Source organism: Spermophilus citellus, assembly GCF_964194105.1.
Source record: "Spermophilus citellus genome assembly, chromosome: 15".
Taxonomy (NCBI): domain Eukaryota; kingdom Metazoa; phylum Chordata; class Mammalia; order Rodentia; family Sciuridae; genus Spermophilus; species Spermophilus citellus.
This window is the reverse complement of record NC_138195.1, coordinates 18,926,491-18,945,036: the sequence shown is the minus strand read 5'-3', so window position 1 is coordinate 18,945,036 and position 18,546 is coordinate 18,926,491.

Sequence of the window (18,546 nt, the reverse complement as noted above, 5' to 3'; positions counted from 1 at the left end):
AAAGGCCTCCATCTTGGTTCTGGATAATATAAGATTGGTGAGAGCCCAAGTCAGAAGTTCAATGATAAAACAAACACATTTTTGTGTGTGTTTTATTTGGGCCATTCATCAGCAGTGAGAGCCTTAAATTGTGTGGAAAGAGATATTTTTGAAGAGACCTATAAACCCCAAAGCAACACCCCGCTATTAGCCACTTCCTCCAGCCACACCCACCCAAACACTCTGACTACCTGGAAATATGGCGGCCCCTCAGGGAAGGCATTTCCACTCAGAGACCAGCTTCTGCATCTGAATGACCCCTCCTGTTTCACAAGTGATGTCACTGGGATGCAGGGAGCTCCAGTGACTTGTCTGAGCAGAGTGAGAAAAATCTAGCGGATTTAGCAGATCCCAAAAGCCTACACTCCATTTCAGGGAGGGGAAGGGAATGAGGGAGGAAGGGGAAAGATCAAAAGAAAGCAATGGGATCCTGCTAGGAGGGCAGAACAGAGGGCCCTTGGTGATCCCATCCCAGTGGTGACTTCACCCGGCTGATGGTGTGGAAGTGGTAGGGTGCGAGGCAAAGAAGCTCTTTCCTGAGTCGGACCTGGTAGGGGTAGGGTAGGGAGCTCTGCAGCCTCTGGTGTGTGACCTTGATCATGTTACCACCTGTCCCTTTGAACATGGGTTTCTCACACACACATATGGAGCTTAAACCACAAACAAAACCAAAACCCAATCCCTACCTTCAGGAAGGTGTACTAAGAAGCTGATACCTGCTGGATGGCAATTGAGCAAAACCCATAAATGTGATAAAGACTATGATGTGGAGGGTGAGGGTGGGGATTGGGATATGTTGGTGAAATATACAAAATTTCAGTTAGGAGGAATAAGAGATTTATTGGGCCACATGATGACTATAGTTAATAATACTTATAGTTTTGAATTTCTAAGAGAGTAGATTTGAAATATGCTCTCACCACAAAAAGTAATTATGTGAAATAAACCATGCTAATGGCTAGATTTAGTCATTCCAAAATGTCTACATATTCCAAACAACATGTTGTACATAATATAATTTTATGTCAATTGCATAGTAAAATTTTTATAAAAACATTTTCTTTCTTTGTAATTGCCATTTATAACACAAATAAATAAGTAAATGACTATTATGGTTTGAATGTGAGGTGTCCCCCCAAAACTCACTTGTGAGACTATGCAAGAAGGTTCAGAGGAGAAATGAATGGGTTATAGCTTTAACCTAATCAGTGAATTAGTTCCTAATGGAAATATCCGGGTGGTAACTGGAGGCAGGGTGGGTGTGGCTGGAGGAAGTGGTTAATAGGGGCCGTTGCTTTGGGGTTTATATTTGTATCTGGAGAGTGAAGTCTCTCTCTTTCTCTGCTTCCTTATCATGATGTGAGCTGCTTTCCTCTGCCATGATGTTCTGCCTCATCTCGAGCCCCAGGGAATGGACTCTGCTGTCTGTGGACCGAGACCTCTGAAACCGTGAGTCCTCAAATAACCCTCTACAGTTGTTCTGGTGGGGTCATTTAGTCAGCATCAAAAAGCTGACTAAAACAATAACCAATGGTTTCCATTTATACAAAGAAACTAGTTTTTCCTTGGCCCTCTTCCCTTCGAATTCTCTGTGCATTCCTTAAGCAATTTCACCTGCTTTTAAAGTTTTAATTGCCTCTTAACCTGTTAACTCTGAAATCTGGATCACTGATCTCAGTTTCACTTCGGGGCTCAGAATCCTCTCTTAGCATCTCCATCTGAGAACTCTGTGATACTACTAACCTAACATGTTCAAAACTAAGACAATTATCTTCCCCACATATTAAAAAAGAATATTAGCATGCAACACACACAGATTATTTCTGTTGTTTGCATGAGACAGGTGCATAGGCAGAAACAGCTATATTTTAATATAGGAAGTTAGGAGATTCCTGATGCGAGGACTTAGAGAAAGCACCTCTGCTGCGTAAATGGTTCCCCATTGCCTCTGGCAGGCAGACCTGCACATCTCATGTCTTGGCATCCTGGAAACTCTAGGGTGATGCTGATCATAATCCCAAATGACATAATCTCAAATGTTGACATTCCTAAAATTCAAAATCAGAATTTGAATTTCCATTGGAAAGCAAAACAAAACCAAAGAAGGCTATATAAGAGAAAGCCAAATTCTGGGGGAGGGATTTGTGTATTTTTAGCTGTATGCAGTGATCCATTGAGGTTTGTGATTCATCTCATTAAGTTTTAAGTTGTCTGTCATGGTACTTCAGAATGACTGCAGTTATAAATCTGGGTGCACACGACCATCAGCCACAATGATATGTGTTTATACATACTGCTTTTTGACCTATTTCTTTATGAATGTAGTTCATCATTTCATAACTGCTATACTTTTGTAACTCTCTTTAGTGTATCTGTTTATGCTTGCAAAAATATATGTATTATTTTTGCTATTTTATTGTGTAAAGGGGCGGATTGAGGGTTTATTTCTCAAATAAACTCTCTTTTAAAAATATAAGTAAATGTCAATTAAATAATTTTAAATATTCTTTCCAGAATTATATTTTCAGGATTTTTAATGGTTTTGGATTTTTAGACTTAGGGATTTTAGAGTTTAGGTATTTTTTTTTTATCTTTTGAGGTTTTGATTTTGGGGATTTAAACATTTAGCATTATGGTATTCGGGATTGTGTCTTTCAGGATTCTGGACCAAATCCCTTTAAAGGAGTCTGGCTGGAAATCTCCCACCTGACCTACTACACCTTCTCCTCCAGGAAGGATTGATGGATAAATTAAAGGAATGCCTAGTTAAATTTGAATTTCTTATAAGTAACAAATATTGGTTTTCTATGTGATACTTGGGATATCCTTGTACTAACATTTGTTCTTTATCCCAAATTACAATATAACCAAGCATCTTGTCTTTTTATTTGCTACATGTGGAGACTCTGCCTCCATGGAGAAAAGCCACTTGTCACACAATTAACATTATTTTTTTTTATTATAAAAATAATGCATGCCTACTGTATAAATCTAGGAAATACTAAAAATATAGAGGAAAGCAAAGTAATATAGTATTGTGAATACTTGCAAGAGTCTAATATTTGAAAAATCTTGAAAATGATGGACTATTTTCTGCTTTTTACACAGCTGAGATATTTATATATAGGTTTGAATGTTTCTTGGACTGAGCATTATACCATCATGTTCACTGCTAAATTTCTTCTTCAATGAGTTCCTTACCAAGAACAACCTCCTTCCCTCATTGCTTCTGAAGTTGGTGTTTTTCAGTTTTTGAATCTTTTCAGATAAAATTCTGTCCACACTTTTTAAGTGATTCCAAGACATAGATAGCTTCTGACGTGCAATGGTTTAATCTGAAATTCTCTGACCTTATGGCAGTATGAAAGCCATATGTATTCAGTAGAAACTGAGCTTTGAATTTACATCTTTTCCCAAGTTCATGGGATACTGTCTGATCCTCTCTCAAGATGCTGGGTCGCAGCAGTGAGCCACAGCTCTGAGTCTGCCCCTCTATCACCAAGCCGAACATCAGACACTCTACAGTGTGCTGTGCTGCTAAGGTGGGATGTTCAGCAGGTTAGGTGGATTAAATGCATCTTCAACTTAATGATATTTTTAACTTATAATGAGTTTGTCAGTTACTAATGTAAACCCTTTGTAAGCTGAGAACACCTGTTTATCTGATATTTAAAGTCTCGTGTAACTCTTTTTTTTTATTGGTGCATTGTAATTATATAAAATACTGGGATTCACTATGCCATTTTATACATTTGCATAACATAATTTTATCAGTCTCATTCCCCAGGATCTTCCTTTTCCCTTCCATCCTCCATCCACCTGCTCTGCTTCATGGTGACATTTTTCTCAAGCTCTCATGAGTGAAGTCAAATCTTCCCTCCCTTAGCACTAGGCTCAGCTAGTCAGCCAGCCAACCTACTTCTGCTAGTCAATGCACATGACCCTGCAGAAGCTTCACCTTCTTCCATAGCTGATGCACTGTTCAAAGAAGAGGAAGATAAGCCAACACTCAGGCCTTATTCCTCCCTGAAACCCACATACAAATCAAGATCATTGATTTGAAATGTAAAAACAAGACTTACAAAACAGTGCCTGGCATTCTGAGGCAGAAACAACGGGCTCTGGAATAGTCTTTTTCTGGAAAGAAAGAGTTCATTTTCCCCCTAGACCTTTCTTAAACTAGTTGTTCTCAATCACAGAAACCCATTCAAGTAACCAAAAGAGATTTTAAAACTACCAAATCACCCAGCCACATGCAGAGTTCCCTGTGTGACTTCCATATGCAGCTAGCGTTGACACCTGAGTTAGGAGAGTTTGCAGCTATTACTAACAGTTGTTCACAGTGAAGAAGGCCAGAGACAGCACAGGAATGCAGGTAACCTGTGCAAAGCTGGGACTGAAGGTGACCATCCCCTTGTCTATCCATGGGGTTCCATTCTGTATCTGCCGGTTCTCAGCAGGAAAGCTTCTCTTCAGGGCTTTTGCTGACATCTTCCCTGGGTGTGGAAAGTGGTCTTGTGCCTGTAAAACCCAGTTGAAGGACACTATTTTGTCAAGGCTTCCCTGATGCCCTGTTGTAGCTCCCTCCTCCCTGACCCCTAAGGATGTGAGGTTTCCTGCACACCTGACCTCAGAGCAACTGTCAGCCTAGGCTTAGTCTTTCTGGAGACCAAACAAGAGCCTCTCAAGACACTCTGTACACATTCACAGCACTCAGCTTCAGGTCGACCCAGGACGGGGACTCTTCATTTGCAGGGTTGGGAGGGCCCAGTGACTGTTTTTCTTTCATCACTTCTAGAGCATGGCCCCTTTCCACCTGAACAGACAGCTTTGGAGTAGGCAAGGTCTGTTCTCCGCACAACACAGTTGTCACTCCAGGGCTAACATTTGCTCTGAAGCCAGAGCCACTTTTCTGACCATTCATTGTCCTTCCCAGCAGGGACACTGATTCCACTAGGAAACCATATGTAGAACAGGAAGGAGACTTGATAGGTGGTGCCAAGAAGCAGATCCAGGGGAGACAGGGTTTCCAGATGAGGCTTTTAAGGGATAGCTCTACCAGTTCAGGCAGCTGTAACAAAATGCTACAGAGTGGGCATCTGCCTGCAGACATTTATGTCTCATAGTTCTGCAGTCTAAGAAGTTAGGGATCAAGGTGCCAGCCCGGTTGGGTTCTGGTGACGGTTCTCTTCCCACTTTCCAAACAGTTGCCTTGCCACTGTGTCCTTATTTGGCAGAGGGAAAAATCTGTTTTCTTGGAGGGTCCACCTTCATGCCCTCATCTAATGCCAAGGACCACTCAAAGGCCTCACCTCCACAAACCAGCACCTTGGGGCTAGCTCTTCAATGTGTGGATGTGGTAAGACACGTATGCAGCCCACAGCAGGGAACCTGAGGAAATTAGGGCCAAGGAAGAGAACCCAAGAATGGTAGGAGTGCATCCACATGTTTAGGGGACATGAAGCCATGCAGCTTAGTTGGGGTGAGCATGTCATTGCCATGGGAGTTGGATATGAAGAAGATTTCCTGAGTTAAGAGAGACTTCCTGAGTTATGTGAAGAGAAGAATGAAGAGTTACTTCGTTAAGTTCCTTAGTAATGTCTTCCTGAATGGACAACACTCACCTGTCTCTACAGCCTCCTTTTATCAGTCAACAGCATGGATGATGTTCCAGTTTCTGCACTGCGAGCAAGATGTGCCATTATAGCTCACACTCTTGTGGGGCAGGCAGACAGACAACCACATAGTCACATGCAAGTGAGGTGTCTGAGCTGTCCTGAAGGCTGACCTATGCCTTTCAACTGGGTTCACCTGATGGGAAGAGCATAAGGGGAATGTGGGCAAAGTCTCTCCCAACACCTACCTTCTGCAGACCCTGGGCTGGTCAGGCCCTACAGAAGCAAGGATAATAGGGCATCCCCTGGATTCTGGGTCCTCCTGGACTCACCAGACAGAATGCAGAAAGCTGGCATGAGGGTTTCTTTAGGACCTAGTTGATGTTACTGTTGGCAACAGTGATGATGATGAAGTTGTTTCATGAATACAACATTTTCCCCACTTATATGATGTGTTAGTCAGCTTTTCGTCTCTGTGACCAAAGTCTCTGGCCATAAGAAATTCTAGGAAAAAATGTTTATTTGAGGCTCATAGTTTCAGAGGTCTCAGTCCATGACTGGCCAACTTTAGTGCTAGGGGTCAGAAGTGAGGCAGAATTTCATGGATTAAAGTATATGATGGAGGAAAGCCAATCCTTGCAGCTGGGAAGCAGAGAGAGGGAGTATCTGGGGACAAGATATATTATCCCTAAGGCATGCCCCTAGTGACTCACATTCTCCATCTACACCCTACTTGTCTACAGTTGCTACTCAGTTATCCATTCAAATGATTAATGCATCAAATAGATTAACTCACTGGTTATATTACTGCTCTCACAAGTTAATCATGTCACCTCCTGCATTAACAAAAGAACTTTTGGGAGACACCTCATATCCAAACCATAACATATGATTTGCCAAGGAGTATGCAAGAGATTATTAAGAGGCAGAATATTCTCGTATCTACCTGTGTTAAGGGAGAAGAGATGGGCTCAAAGTGGTTAAGTGACTTCCCTCATGTGACATGAGTCTTCTGTCATTTGCCCAAGCTTCAAGCCCACAGGTCCTGGTGGAAGATTCCTGTGTGTCTGAATGTCCTTACTCTCACCTCCCCCACCTCTCTAGCTCTCTTTTTATCTCCAGGACAGCAGAGTCCTTCCTGGGTTCTGACCTGGCTCTTTTATTCTTTGTCAAATTCTCAGCTAACCAACTTTGCTTCTCTGTGGCTCTGTTTTTCCATACTTAGTGTGGAATTGGAACTGGGACTGAGGAGCAAGCAAAAGAGCTGAGAAGCAATGCCTCTGTGGGTGGTGCCGAGTGGGCTCTGGGAACTGCTTGGGGCAGGCAGATGGGGAGGTCATTCCCAGCTGGCCCTACTGGATCCCCTGGCTATCACTATAGTACTCTTTTCCAGGCCACTGGTTCAAGGACAGCATAAGTCAAGGGTGAGAAGCTGGTCATATTCTCAGGTCCCGAGGGGCTAGTTAAATATAGAACCTGAAATCTGCTCCAAACTTTAGTTGTCAAAATATGAAAAGTAATCCTGTTTTACCAAATGTTTTATCTCAATGTTCCCAAATCATTAAGATCTCTCTCTCTCTCTCTCTCTCTCTTTCTCTGTATGTATGTACATGTGTTCGATCCTATTTATTTATTTATTATTTTAAAAAATGACAGTGGAATGCATTACAATTCTTATTACACATATATACCACAATTTTTCATATCTTTGTATATAAAGGATGTTGACACCCAATTCATGTCTTTATACATGTGCATTGGATAATGATATCTATCACATTCCACAATCCTTTCTAATCCCCTGCCCCCTTCTTTCCCTCCCACCCCTCTTCCCTATCTAGAATTCATCTAATCCTCCCATGCTCCCTCTTTCTACCCCACTATGAATCAGCCTCCTTATATCAGAGAAAACATTCGGCATTTGTTTTTTGGGGGGATTGGCTAACTTCACTTAGCATTATCTTCTCCAGTGCCATCCATTTACCTGCAAATGCCATGATTTTATTCTCTTTTATTGCTGAGTAAAATTCCATTGTGTATATATGCCACATTTTTTTTTTATCCATTTATCCACTGAAGGGCATCTAAGTTGGCTCCACAATGTGAATTGTGAATTGTGCTGCTATAAACATTGATGTGGCTGTGTCCCTGTAGTCTGCTCTTTTTAAGTCCTTTGATATAGTCCAAGGAGAGGGATTGATGGGTCAAATGGTGGTTCAATACCCAGATTTCCAAGGAATCTCCATATTGCTTTCTATATTGGATGCACCAATTTGCAGTTCCACCAGCAATATATGAGTGTACATTTTCCCCCCGATCCTCACCAACAATTATTGTTTGTCTTCATAATAGCTGCCATTCTGACTGGAGTGAGATGACATCTTAGAGTGGTTTTGACTTGCATTTCTCTAATTTCTAGAGATGACGAGCATTTTTTTTCATATACTTGTTGATTGATTGTATATCCTCTTCTGAGAAGTGTCTGTTCAAGTCCTTGGCCCATTTGTTGATTGGGTTATCAGTTGATTGCTAAGTTAAGACAGATTTTATTAATAAATTGATATACAAGTGGCTATCCTCTGACTTCTAAGTCTTAATTATCTGAGATTAGCTTGGCTAGTATGGAGCTCAGCACAGGCAAGGGCCATAAGGAAGACTGACTAGAAAGCCCTGGATATGCCAGCTAGTTTGAAATACTATTGATGGCTGACCACTCAATGTCACACATACTAGTAACTATATGTGGCCCTGACCCTGAAACTTAGGGAATATGGCCACGTCCGTGAGAAACACACAGTGTCTATATTGGTGGGAAAGTGCTTCATCTACAGATGTGTCTTCCAGAATGTCCAGGCATGCATGTAAGAATATAATTTTTGCCCCAGGAAGCAAGCAGTGTTTTGACCTTGGCCTAGCAGGAGAAGGAGTAAAATGAATGCCCAGCAGAGAGAAAAAACTTAAGAAACATGACTTTTCTACCCTGAAATGTAGCCCAGGGAATGATGCCCTTTATTGCCAGCATAAACACTTATTGTAGCCTTGGCCCTGGGCCACCTGTAATAAAATATAAAATACCCAGAATTCCAAATCAGTGGACAGTGAAAGCCAGGGCCTGTGTTGGGTTCCACTCTAGGCTAGGAGGTTCTTCCCGGTACTGATTCCTTTTCTCTTTCTAGATCTTTCTCAGTTACTTCTGTGGGTCTCCCCCATATCCAGTACAGTCAGGAGCAGTGCACTTCAGAGTTTTGGGGTAGGAAAAGGGGAGATTCAGCTGTGGGACAAATGGTGGGCTGCTGCTGGGGAAGTCAGAAGTCATAAGCACACTCAGGACAGGAGTAAAGTGTAGAGAGCAATGGAACCCAATGGCACGATTCACACCTGAATATACTATTAAAGCCACTGGGGGTGAGGTTTGACTGATCCAGTCTTACCCCAGTCCACGGCAGTGGTCCTGGTATCTGTAGAGTGACACTTAATATGCTTTTTGGCTAATGTTTCACGTATATATTTCTATGCAACAAACTGACCTTGAATTTAGAGACTTAAAACAATTCATCGTGTTCTTCCATGGTTCTGGAAGATGACTGGAGTCAGCTGGGTGATTCTCTTTCATATACTGAGATGACTGGGATAAGTGGGGCTGACTGGAAATCTCTCTCTACATATGACTCTTCTTGGACTTGGGATTCTTCACGTTGTGATGGTTTTAGAAGAGCTGTACCTCTTACATGATATCAGGCTTAGTGTGGATTAGATGAGGATGTGAATATTGGGAAATATGGTTTATTGGGAAGCCATCTTAGAGATCAGATACCATAAGTAGAAAGTGAGGGACTAAGATTGGGGAGATTTGGGGCCCTTTATACCTTGTTCCATGCACTGTGGGGACAAAATGGACAATGGGGTCAACTGGTGCACCACCTCTGACTTACAGAGCCTCTTCAAGCCTTAAGGGCTTGGGGGGGCATATCTGGACAATTACCACAGTGCCTGAGCCAGTGGCTATTGCCAGATAAACCTGTTCTTTATTTTCATGTCCTCTGTTCTTATGTCACTATAGCTACTTCCTAGTATCTGTCCTTGGCTCTTGTTATAGTTTAGATCTGGAATGCCCACAAAGCCTTTGTTTGTTGAAGGTTTGGTCATCAGCTGGTGGCACTCTTGGGAGACTGTGCAAACTTTGGTTAGAGGTGGGGTCTAGTTGGGAGAGGTGGCTCACTGGAAGCATGTGTTTGGATGATTTGTTCCATCTCCTTTCTCTCTTTTCTTCCCAACTGCCACGAGGTGATCAGTTTTGCTCCACCACATGCTTCCTACCATGATGCTGCCTTACCAGACCTAGAAACAATGCAACCAAGTGACCATGAACTGAAACTCTGAAACCTTGAGCCCAAATCAATCTTTCCTCCTTTAAGTTGTTTTTCTCAGGTATTTTGTCACAGTGGTGGAGAATGAACTTATGTCATACTCTGTCTTATGTATCCCCTTCTCTTCTATTGCTATTACTGTCTCTAGCCTCTCTCTGCTCCAGTCTTGGAGCACATGACTGCCAGAATAATTCTCATCAGATGCTTTTCTTTTCCTCATACTCTTCTATAGAGAACTTGCAGCAGATATGACCTACGACACCCAAGTGAGAGGCTCAAAAAGAAGAAAACACATCTGCTCCCATTAAGTCAGAAGTCATTTCTCTTTATTTGATCCCTAAGCACCATAAAATGCTTTGCTGAGTTTTTTTGGCATTCAGTTGTTCTTAGTATGTTCTATTCCCATTAAAATCCCTCAGTTTAGGGTCATAATTCTTCCAGACCTCCCTGTGGCCTCACTGTTCTTTCTGTCTGTTCATGAATTGCCTGCTGATTAATCTGTACACCAGGCTGGCCTGGGGGCTCTTCAGTCACAGGAGCTCTGGTTTCTCTAATTGAATATGCTTCTCATTCCTTTTTGTCAAGTGATGCTTTTCTTTAAACTTGAATCTTAAGTAGATGTGTAATAACTTAGAAGGACAAAGAATAAAATTCCATGCATAGATATTAGAGAAATGGATCTCTGGGTTATTTTATCTTCTGAAACGATTTGGAAACATTCAGGAGAAAACAAAACCCAGAAAAATAAAAATCACATGTGATGAAACTATAAAGCAGTCACAGACCTCTGAACCACTATTGGTGAGGAAGCCCACCCTTGACCCAGTGGCAAGCTGTGCAGCCCAGTGGGGTCAAAGGACCCTTTAGAGGTCTCCTATGGCTGGGGACACTGGAGGGCTCTCAATGCTGCACAGCATGTGGAGACCAGGGAGGCAAGGCTTAGTGAAAGAATGTGCAGAAACTTGTGGACACATCTTTGAAAAATGTGAGTTCCCTGGTGAAAGCCAAAGTGGGGAAGGCTGGCCAGCAGGCTTCCAGTTATCGAGCTTGCTCCCCAGGGAGAAAGGAAACAAGACATCAGTCCACACCCAGAACCATGATATGATGGGCTTCCTGCCAAGTCTGGGGAATCTCCTGACCTGGCACAGTCTGATTGTCGTGGAAGAATGTTGATGGAATTAAGGTCACAGTCAATGTGTAAAACCCTAGCTGTGCACTTGTCTGCTATTCAACAACCAGCTGAGATGAGGAGAAAGGACTCCCTTTGTTTAAGAATTAAACAAAGTGAAATCATCACTAAAGAGTAAATAATAATGATAGCAATCATCAGTTTTACTAAATTCCAGATTTCACATAAATGCTTGCATATATTATATCATTTAATTATCTTGGTAACTCTATGAGATATGTACTCATCCGAGAGGTGAGGTTCTCAAGACCCAGCAGTAATAATTTTTCCAAATCCATATTGGAAAATTGAAATGGCAGGGCTTAAACCTAGGTATCTTATGCCAGAGCCCACTCTTCTAAGTATTGTCCTATGTTTTCCAACTTGAAAGAATTCAAGAACAAGCTTTTGAGAATCTGCCAGAAGACAAATCACCTGTAATGCAAGAGCCAAATGGGAATGGGTAGTAATGAGGAGCAAGGTGAGCACTGAATCCATTTTAAAGTAGTATGGGCATAAGGTGGATGTGGAGAGATGTTCAACTCTTGGTAGATGCTAAGACAGTCTAATGGCACTGCCTTCTGGCACTCTGACCATCTCCTCTTGAGTAGGAGATGGACCTTAGAAAATGGCTTGTATTAAACAGAAAATGACAATGTGAGTTGCTTGTGTCTTCTGTCTTTGGGAGTCCTGACTGAGGAAAGCAAAGTACCATGTGAAGAGTTCTCCATGCAGAGGTCCACACATCAAGGACTGCCAAATGGAGCCAAATCCTGCCAACAGCCACAGGAGAGAGCTTACAAGCCGATTATTCTCCAGTGAAGACTTGTCTGACACTGTGAGGACAACCTGGTGAAACACCTGAAATCAGAAACCTTAGCTAAGCCATGCTGAATGCCTGTATCCCAGAAATCGTGAGATAATGCAAGTTGGTTATTTAAAGGTATCACATTTGGGGCTGTTATGGTTTGGAGAAATGATCCATTGTGTTAAAGGCTTGGTCTCCAATACAGCAATTTTTAGGGATGAGGCTTTTTGAATCTGATTGGATCTTGAGGGTTCTAACCTCATCAGTGATATGGTGAATTAATCCGTTGATGGGATCACAGTTGAATAGACTGTTGAGATACGGTAGAAATTACAGGAAGTAGGAACGAATGGGTCCTTGGGGGCATGTCCTTGGGCACTATGTTTTATTGCCAGCTTCTTTGCCTTTCCCTCTGTCTGTTCCCTGCTGCCATGAGGTGAGTGACTTCTCCACCATGCTCATCCACCCTTACATTTCTGCCTTACCGTAGGCCTAAAAGTAATGGAAACAGATGCGCATGGACTGAAATCTCTGAAACCATGAGTCAAAATAAATCTTTCCCCCATTAATTTTATTTTCTCAGGTATTTTATCGCAGCAATAAAAGCTGACTAACACATGGGATAATTTGTTACACAACAATAGATAACCAATACAAGGGTCAAGCAATATATACCTAGTTTCAGTAGCCTAACTCTTTTAGACTCATTATTCCACAAACACCAGGTTGGTCTTGAAAAAGGGGCCTATCAGAATGTGTGCTTGTGTATGTGTGTGTGTGTGTGTGTGTGTGTGTGTGTGTGTGTGCATGCATAAACCACATCTGCTCTCCTGAGTATTGTTCTGTTTCCAGACTTGCGAGAATTCAAGGATATAAACTCTTTTGAGAACATACCAAAAAAGTCAAATGCACATACCAGAGTGAGAGAGAAAAAAAATGAAACCATTACTGCCCCAAACCTACTACCTCAGTCAGAATAACTTAACATTCATGAACTGCTGGAAGAAGGTACATGTATTTATGTGGGTGTGGGGGGTGCCGTTTTAATATAATTTGCCTAGCCATGACAAGGAACCACAAAAATTGACTCATGGCTTCCACTTAACCACTGAAATAGAATTAGTCTTTTATTTTTTTTAAAAAATATTTAATTATAAGATAATACTCAAATAGATAACTTAGAAAATATAAAAATAAAAAAGGAAAATAAGTGATTGTTAGTACCATAATGTAAAGATTTAAATAAAAATCCTTTTCATGTTTTTAATGCAGTCTTTTTATTAATGTAGTTGCTCCCAGATGTGATTTTATATCTTGCACATCACATTTAATGTTTTCATATCATTAGAATTTTTAATCTCTTCATAAATTTTATTTTAGCAGTTTACAATATTCTTCCTGTGTTTGCCAATTTTAGAAAACATAAAATTTATTTCTATGCACTAGTAGAAGGAAGTTTGAACAAAAGTCAGTTAGTGGGGCAGCATCAAATTAAAAAGCTACTGCACAGTAAAACAAAACAAAACAAAACAAAACAAAAAGAGCATGAAGAGAGAGCCTACAGAGTGGGAAAATATCTTTGCCACTTGCTCCTAGATAGGGACTTAATATCCATAGTATAGAAAGAACTCAAAAAACTGAACAACAGCAGCAACAATGACAAAAACCTACTAATAAACACACAAAAAAGAACTAAACAGTTACTTCTGAAAAGAAGAAATACAAATGATCAACAAATACATGAAAAAGTGTTCAGTATCTCTAGCAATTATGGAAAGAATTACATTGATATTTGATTTCACTCCAGTCATAATGGAAATTATCAAGAATAAAGCAATAATAAATGTTTGTGAGGATATGGGGGGAACTCATACATTGTCGGTGGGACTGCAGACTAGTTCAACCACTCTGAAAAGCAGAAGGGAGATTTCTCAAAAAAGCTAGGAGTGGAATCATAATATGTCCCAGCTATTCCACTCCTTGGTATGTATCCAAAAGACCTAAAATCAGCATGTAACCGTGATACAGCCATATCAATGTTTATAGCAGCACAATTCACAATAGCCTAGCTATGGAATCAAACTAATGCCCTCAACAGATGAATGGATAAAGAAACTGTGGACTAAATATACATCGGAGTGTTAGTCATACAGAAGAATGACTTTATGACACTAAATGGATGGAAATGAAGACTATCATGCTAAGTGAAATAAGCCAATCCCCCAAAAAACAAAGTCAAACGTTTTCTCTGATATAAGGAAGCTAGTCAAAAATAAGGGGGAAAAGGGAAAAAAGAAGAAGAAAAGGAAAGGGGGAAATCTCATTAAATTAGAAGAAAAATCAGTGGAGTAGAGGAAGAGGATTGAGGAGAAGGGAGGAGGGACAGGATAAGGGAAGAACAGTGGGATGCATCTGACCTACCTTTTCTATGTACCTATGTAAATGTACCATAGTGAATCTCACCATTATGTATATCTATGAGGCACTAGTTAAAAAGGAAAGAACTCAGTAACAGAAAGATCACTACACTAGAGGAAAGGGAGCAGGGGACGGAGGAGAGAAGGAAAAAGGAAGTATTGGGGACTGAATTAGAGCAATTATATTCCATGCTTTTATAATTATGTCAAATGAGTTCTAATGTTATGCAAAATTAAAATGAATTAATATACATTTAAAAAGGAGGCTTTGAATTCTTATGGCAATCTTTTTTTGTTTGTATTCTTTTTAAAAATGTTTTTTTATATATGGTAGCAGAATGCATTACAATTCTTATTACCCATATAGAACACAATTTCTCATATCTCTGGTTGTATACAAAGTATATTCACACCAATTCGTGTCCTCATACCTTTACTTTGGAAAATAATGATCATCACATTCCACCATCATTAATAACCCCATGTCCCCTCCCTTCCTCTCCAACCCCTCTTGCCCTATCTGGAGTTCATCTATTCCTCTCATACTCCCTCTCCCTATCCCACTATGAATCAGCCTCCTTATATCAAAGAAAACATTTAGCATTTGTTTTTTGGGGGATTTGCTAACTTCACTTAGCATTATCTTCTCTAACTCCATCCATTTACCTGCAAATGCCATGATTTTGTTCTCTTTTATTTCTGAGTAATATTCCATTGTGTATATATGCCACATTTTTTATCCATTAATCTACTGGGGGCATCTAGGTTGGTTCCACAGTTTAGCTATTGTGAATTGTGCTGCTAAAAATTTGATGTGACTGTGTTCCTTTAGTATGCTATTTTTAAATGGTGGTTCCATTCCCAATTTTCCAAGAAATCGCATACTTCTTTCCATATTGGATGCACCAATTTGCAGTCCCACCAGCAATGTATGAGTGTACCTTTTTCCCCACATTCTTGCCAATACTTATTGTTGTTTGTCTTCATAATAGCTGCCATTCTGACTGGAGTGAGATGAAATCATAGAGTGGTTTTGATTTGCATTTCTCTAATTGCTAGTGATGATGAGCATTTTTTCATATATTTTTTGATTAATTGTATATCATCTTCTGATAAATGTCTCTTCAGGTCCTTGGCCCATTTATTGATTGGGTTATTTTTTTTATGGTGCTTAGCTTTTTGAGGTCTTTATATACCCTAGAGATTAGTGCTCTATCTGATGTGTGAGGGCTAAAGATTTGCTCCCAAGATTTAGGCTCTCTATTCACCTCACAGTTTGTTTCTTTTGCTGAGAATAAACTTTTTAGTTTGACTTCATCCCATTTATTGATTCTTGGTTTTTATTCTTGTGCCATAGGTGTCTTATTAAGGAATTTGGGGCCTAATTCCACATGATGAATATTAGGGCCTACTTTTTCTTCTATTGGATGCAGGATCTCTGGTTTTATTCTTAAATCCTTGATCCATTTTGAGTTGACTTTTGTGCATGGTGGGAGATATGGGTTTAATTTCATTTTGTTGCATATGGATTTCCAGTTTTCCCAGCACTATTTGTTGAAGAGGCTATCTTTTCTCCAATACATATTGTTGGCATTTTTGTCTAATATAAGATAATTGTAGTTTTCTGGGCTGGTCTCTGTGTCCTCTATTCTGTACCATTGGTCTACCAGTCTGTTTTGGTGCAATACATGCTCTTTTTGTTACTATTGCTCTGTTGTGTAGTTTAAGGTCTGGTATAGTGATGCCACCTGCTTCACTCTTCCTGCTGCTAAGGATTGCTTTAACTATTCTGGACCTCTTATTTTTCCAGATGAATTTTATGATTGCTTTTTCTATTTCTATGAGGAATTTCATTGGAATTTGATCAGAATTGCATTAAATCTGTATAGTGCTTTTGGAAGTATGGTCATTTTTTTTATAATATTTTATTGTTGGTTGTTCAAAACATTACATAGTTCTTAATATACCATATTTCACAGATTGATTCAAGTGGGTTATGAACTCCCATTTTTACCCCGTATACAGATTGCTGTGTCACATCAGTTACATTTCCATTGATTTATAAATTGCCTTTCTAGTGACTGATGTATTCTGCTGTCTATCCCATTCTCCACTATCCCCCCTCCCCTCCCCTCCCCTCCCCTTCTCTCTCTCCACCCCCTCTACTAAAAATCGTTTCTTCCACTTATATAATTTTTATCCTACTCCTCCTTTCCTCTTATATGTAATTGTGTATAACCCTGAGGCTCACCTTCCAATTCCATGCAATTTCCCTTAACTCTCCCTTTCCCTCCCGCCTATCATCCCTGTTTAATGTTAATCTTCTTCTCCAGCTCTTCCTCTCTACCCTGTCCTTGGTTACTCCCCTTATATCAAAGAAGACATTTGGCATTTGTTTTTTAAGGATTGGCTAGCTTCACTTAGCATAATCTGCTCTAATGCCATCCATTTCCCTCCAAATTCTATGATTTTGTCATTTCTTAATGCAGAGTAATACTCCATTGTGTATAGATGCCACATTTTTTTAATCCATTCATCTATTGAAGGGCTTCTAGGTTGGTTCCACAATCTTGCTATCGTGAATTGTGCTGCTATGAACCACCATTTGACCCAGCTATTCCCCTTCTCGGTCTATTCCCTAAAGACCTAACAAGAGCATGCTACAGGGATACTGCTACATCGATGTATGGTCATTTTGATAATATTAATTCTGCCTATCCAAGAGCAAGGTAGATCTTTTCATCTTCTAAAGTATTCTTTGATTTCTTTCTTTAGGGTTCTGTAATTTTTATTATATAGATCTTTCACCTCTTTTGTTAAGTTGATTCCCAAGGAATTTTTTTGAGGCTATTAAAAAATGGGGTAGTTTTTCTCATTTCCCTTTCTGAGGATTTGTCACTGATATACAGAAATGCCTTTGATTTGTGGGTGTTGATTTTATATCCTGCTACTTTGCTGAATTCATTTACTAGTTCTAGGAGTTTTCTGGTGGAACTTTTAGGGTCTTCTAGGTATAGAATCATATCATCAGCAAATAGGGCCAACTTGAGTTCTTCTTTTCCTATGTGTATCCCTTTAATTTCTTTCATCTATCTAATTGCTCTGACCAGTGTTTCAAGAACTATGTTAAATAGAAGTGGTGAAATAGGGCATCCCTCTCTTGTTCCAATTTTTAGAGGGAATGCCTTCAATATTCTCCATTTAGAATGATGTTGGCCTGGGGCTTGGCATAGATAACCTTTATGATTTTGAGTTATGTTTTTGTTATCCCTAATTTTTCTAGTGTTTTGAACATAAAGGGGTGCTGCATTTTGTCAAGTACTTTTTCTGCATCTATTGAGATGATCATGGTTCTTATCTTTAAGTCTATTGATGTGATGAAGTACATTTATTGATTTCCATATGTTGAACCAGCCTTGCATCCCTGGGATGAATCCCACTTGATCATGGTGAACAACATTTTTGATATGTTTTTGTATTCAATTTTCCAGAATTTTGTTGAGAATTTTTGCATGTATGTTCATTAGAGATATTGGTCTGAAGTTTTCTTTCTTTGATGTGTCTTTGCCTGGTTTTGAAATCCAAGTGATATTGGCCTCATAGAATGCATTTGGAAGTGCTCTTTTTCTGTTTCCTGAAATAAATTGGAGAGTATTTGTATTAGTTCTTTTTTAAAGGTCTTGTAGAACTTGGCTGTGTATCCATCCAGTCCTGGGCTTTTCTTTGTTGGTAGACTTTTGATGGTGTCTGCTATTTCATCACTTGAAATTGATCTGTTTAAATTGTGTATATCATCCTGATTCAATTTGGGCAAATCATGTGACTCTAAAAGTTTGTTGATGCTTTTGATATTTTGTATTTTGTTGGAGTACAAGTTTTAAAAATAATTTCTGATTATTTTCTGTATTTCTGTAGTGTCTGTTGTTGTATTTCCTTTTTCATCATATATATGTTAGTGATTTGAGTCTTCTCTCTCCTTCTCTTAATTAGCATGGCTAGTCAATTTTATTTATTTATTTATTTTTTGAAGAACCAACTTCTTTTTCTCTTTTTTTTTAAAAAAAATATTTATTTATTCTAGTTTGTTATACATGATAGCAGAATGCATTTCAGTTCATAATACACATATAGA